The sequence below is a fragment of the Babylonia areolata genome, chromosome 12 (genome assembly GCF_041734735.1).
Source record: "Babylonia areolata isolate BAREFJ2019XMU chromosome 12, ASM4173473v1, whole genome shotgun sequence".
In the NCBI taxonomy this organism is placed as follows: domain Eukaryota; kingdom Metazoa; phylum Mollusca; class Gastropoda; order Neogastropoda; family Buccinidae; genus Babylonia; species Babylonia areolata.
The window spans coordinates 36,783,679-36,788,678 of NC_134887.1; positions in this window are offsets into that span (position 1 = coordinate 36,783,679).

Genomic DNA, 5,000 nt, shown 5'->3' on the forward strand with positions numbered 1-5,000 from the left:
AAAAAATAATCAAGAAAGTAGAAAATTAATAAACAGAAAAAGAAAAGAAATGCACTAAAATAAAAGACAATCGTATGGAAAAAGATAAAGGGAGAAACACAGAGAGAGAGAGAGAGAGAGAAAGAGAGAGAGAGAGAGAGAGAGAGAGAGAGAGAGAGAGAGAGAGAGAGAGAGAGAGAGAGAGAGAGAAACGTAATTATAAACAATGAAAAATACAACAAAAGAAAGAATCAATCAATCAATGAATCAATCAATGACTGAATGATGAAAGACGAGAAAAACATAGAACTAGACAATAACAACCCACCCCCCACCCCCCCACGCCCCCCCCCCCTCCCCCGCCACCCACCACCTCCCCTCAAAAAAAAAATAAATAAAAAATAAAAAATATCCACAATAAAGACAACTCACCTGGTCAGCGAGGCGGTATAACCAGCAGGCAGCAGCCTGGTTAAAAAAAACAACAAAACCCTCAGTGACGTCCTTCTGCCGAAGAACAGTAATAAGTACCTTCAGCAGTGAAGGGGAAAAAGTATGGATGCCCACTTTGGTCGAAAGCCTGAAAAATCAGATTTCTTTTGCAGTGCCTACTTGGTGAAAAGAGACAGCGGTTTTGTTGTTGTTGTTGTTTTGTTTGTTGTTGTTGTTGTTGTTTTGTTTTTTGTTGTTTTTTTGTTTGTTGTTGTTGTTGTTGTTTTTTGTGTGTGGGGGGGGGGGAGGTTGTTTTTGTTTTGTTTTGTTTCTCACCCCCCCCCCCTCCCCCTCCTTCCCCCACCTCCCCCTCCACCTTCCTCTCCTCCTCCTCCCCCTCTCCCTCCCCCTTCCCCTCCACCCTCCTCCTCCCCCTTCGCCTGATCCTGAGGAGGAGGGGGGACAAGGAGGGGGGACGAGGAGGGAGGAGGAGGGGGAGGAGGGGAAGGAGGGAGGAGGAGGAGGGGGAGGAGGAGGAGGAGGGGGAGGAGGGGGGAGGAGGAGGGGGAGGAGGGGGAGGAGGAGGGAGGAGGAGGAGGGGGAGGAGGGGGGAGGAGGAGGGGGAGTAGTGGGAGGAGGGGGGAGGAGGATGAGGAGGAGGAGGGGAGGAGAAGGAGGAGATGGGGAGGAGGGGAGGAGAAGGAGGAGGAGGGGGAGGAGGGGGGGAGAAGGAGGAGGAGTAGTGGGAGGAGGGGGGAGGAGGATGAGGGGGAGGAGGAGAAGAAGGAGGAGGGGGAGGGGGAGGAGAAGGAGGAGGAGGAGAAGGAGGAGGGAGAGGAGTTTTGTCCCGTCACACACACACACTGGTGATTGTACTCATTTTGTCTTCCCCTTTTTTTTTTCTTTTTCTCCTCTTCCACCGTACAACACATTATCATAAAATCACTGTCACCATACCACAAATCAGCACAACATATTATATTCTTCTGAAAGGTTCACAAAGAATGATACATTTGATACAGATTCCTAGCTTGTACAAACATATTTGTGCGGGGGAAAACAATAGCAGTATTATCGAAAAGAGTCAAGACATGTTATGTGATTTGGTGGACTTTTTTTTTCTGCAAGCCACCTGTCTAACTTTTCTTTTAACTCTCACTCTCTCTTAGAGAGAGTGATTTTTTAATTATTATTAACTTATTTATTTATTTATGTACGCTTATAGTTGACTTCATCAAGTTTTTGCGCCTCATACATATTATTATTATTAGTAGTAGTTCTTTTTTATGTATCTATCTATTATTTATTCACCTTTTGTTTTTCTTTTTTTTTTTCTCAAGGCCTGACTAAGCGCGTTAGGTTACGCTGCTGGTCAGGCATCTGCTTGGCAGATGTGGTGTAGCGTATATGGATTTGTCCGAACGCAGTGACGCCTCCTTGAGCTACTGAAGCTGAAACTGAAACTCTCTTAGACAGACACACACACACACACACACACACACACACACACAGAGGCAAACAGAAAGGGTTACACACAGACATCTGACAGCTGACTTATTAATTAATTGCACAGGGGCATTACATTTGTAGGCATTTTGTTACAGTATTGATTTTTACTTTTTTTTTTTTTTTTTTTTTTTTTTTTTTTTTTTTTTTACTAGAATGTGATCGTTTTAGAGAAGAGGGAAAGGGGTATGAATGGTAAACTAGGGAAAACCGGCTGGATGGAGCGTGGAATTTGAATTAGATATTTGAGTACAATTACAGAAAATTAAACGTAATGGACTTCGCGCAAAAGTGAAGTCATTTATCTGACATGAGAAACAACAGATAATGAAAGCAAGAAGTATTTGTTTATTAATTTTACTTATCTACCAAAGACAATGCACACGCACACACGCACACACACACACACACACACACATATATATATATATATATATATCGTCGGAAGAAGGCAATAAAAACAGCTCGACCCCCCCCCCCCCCCGCCCCCCCCCCCCCCCCCCCCTCCCCCCCCCCCCCCCCCCCTCCCACCCTCCCTGTCCTTATACCAATCATTTGACATGTGCACACAGCAGCAGCAAAGACAGAAGAAATGTGCAAACACAAATTAGCTTTTATTCAAGACTGGCATAGCCTCTTAAATCCTGAAGAAGCCACACACAGAACGCTTGTTATAGTTCTGGTTCTGCCCAACTGTTGGAGCAATTGAGGAGGGAAGCCTTGTGCTGTGCGGCTGGAACTCCACCACGAGCAGCTCCTGAGGGACCACCCTGCTGCGTTTGCAGAGGACGGCGGACTTCGCGTTGGCAGACCGGATTTACCATCTGACAGCATGATCTGGGAAACGCAGCAGAAGATAGATAGATGTATATATAGATAAATAGATAGATAGATTTTTTTTTTTTTTTTTTTTTTTTTTACATACACATGCATATATAGTTCATTACACAATCAAACACATGAATCATTTTATGGTTTTTAGTGACAATATATAAAGTCACAGACACAAACACATACACCGAAACATAAGAACACGCGCACGCACGCACGCACGCACACACACACACACACACACACACACACACACACACACACACACGTTTTGCTATGTCATTCATCTTTATGCTGAGTGCAGAGCTGCAGTCATTTCTAGCCCAGCCATGTTACCATTGTCTTCTACGTTCGTTGACACCCCCCCCCCCCCCCCCCCCCCGCCCCCCCCCCCCCCCCCCTTTTTTTCCCCCATCGCTGTATCTTCATACTATTACACATCACAGATAGATAGATAGATAGATACTACAATCTTCTCGGTCCAGAGAGTTGCGGATGTATGTAACGTGGGCAAGACACAAATCAAATTCCAAACCAGACTGTCGGGACGGCGGTTGTCTCCATGCTGTCATGGTCGTCTCAGTCGGAGACGACTGGCTATCATACATGAATAAACAGACACAAACCCCAAGGAGGTCAACGAAGGGAGATGATAATCATGCTGGATGGAGCACACACACACACACACACACACACACACACACACACACACACAGAGGAGAAAAAAAGACGGAAGGAAATAAAAGAAAAAAAAGAAGAAGAAAAAAAAAAGAAGCGAAAGGAATTTATTCATTTTTTGCTTTCAGCCCAGCCGAGTCCTTGACAGAAAAGATGAAAGAACGAAAGAAAAGAAGAAAGAAAGAAAGAAAGAAAGAAAGAAAGAAAAGAAGAAAAAAAGAAAGAAAGAAAGACAGAAAGAAAGAAAGAAGAAAGAAAGACAGAAAGAAAGAAAGAAAGAAAGAAAGAAAGAAAGAAAGAAAGAAAAAAAAAAGAAAGACAGAGAGAAAGAAAGAAAGAAAGAAAGAAAGAAAGAAAGAAAGAAAGAAAGAAAGAAAGACAGAAAGAAAGAAAGAAAGAAAGAAAGAAAGAAAGACAGAAAGAAAGAAAGAAAGAAAAGAAGAAAGAAAGACAGAAAGAACGAAAGAAAAGAAGAAAGAAAGAAAGAAAGAAAAGAAGAAAGAAAGACAGAAAGAACGAAAGAAAAGAAGAAAGAAAGAAAGAACGAAAGAAAAGAAGAAAGAAAGAAAGAAAGAAAAGAAGAAGGAAAGAAAAACTAGGAAAGAAAAAAAAAGAAAGAAAAGAATTCTAACAAAACAGAGAGAGTGGAATACTAGATAAACAGAGGGGGAAAAAACAATCAAGGAAGAAAGAAAAAAAAAAAGAAAAAGAAAGAATGAATAAATGAATGATTGATTGAATGAATGAATAAATGAATGAATGAATGAAAAGAAAAGAAAATGGAAAACAAAGAAAGAAACCTTCGATCAACTAACTATTCAGTGATTCATTATTTTGATTTATCTAAACTAACAAAGTTTTTGACACCAACAGTCGACCTTACTTACAACCGCGTAAACTCCCTTAGTAACTTCAGCTATTTCCGTGACTTCAAAAGACGGTCAAGATGTCTTGTTCTGGCTTTACTACGCGACAGGCCAAGATTACTGCGGCTGAGGATGGAGACTGATGACCAGTGATTAGAATAAGAGCGAGAAGGCGTGGTAGGAGCGAGGTGCGGGGACGGGGGAAAGAGGAGGTGGTGAGGGGGGGGGGGGGGGTGTTCCGGAAGGAGGGGTGTCAGGGGACACTACTTTGAGTGACTTACTTACCGTTTCGGCGCTCACCGCTGGGCCTTTTTCTGTGTCACCACATTGTGTCTTTTATGAAGGAGGAGGGGTAGAGGGGTGGGGGTGGGTGGGCTTAAGTGGAGATTGGTACATGCTACTTTAATCCTCTCTCTGCCTACTTGGCGCGAAATAGATTTATTATGGTCACGCGTTCGTTTCAGTGGATGGTGGTGTGGTTTGGCTTGGTTGGTTTTGGAACAGACCTTGTTCGTTAGGAAACCGGAAGTCAGTGAAAAGTTCAGCCCCTTCACCTTGGGACGTCCGTGGAAGGCAACATGGCGACTCTGTCCGCTGAAACTGAAAGTGCGCTTGAATCCATGAAAGTTAACTCACTCAGTACGGCCAGTCATCTCTTCTCCTCTACACAGACCCCTTGGATGTCCAGTGGGTGTCTGAATGACCCAA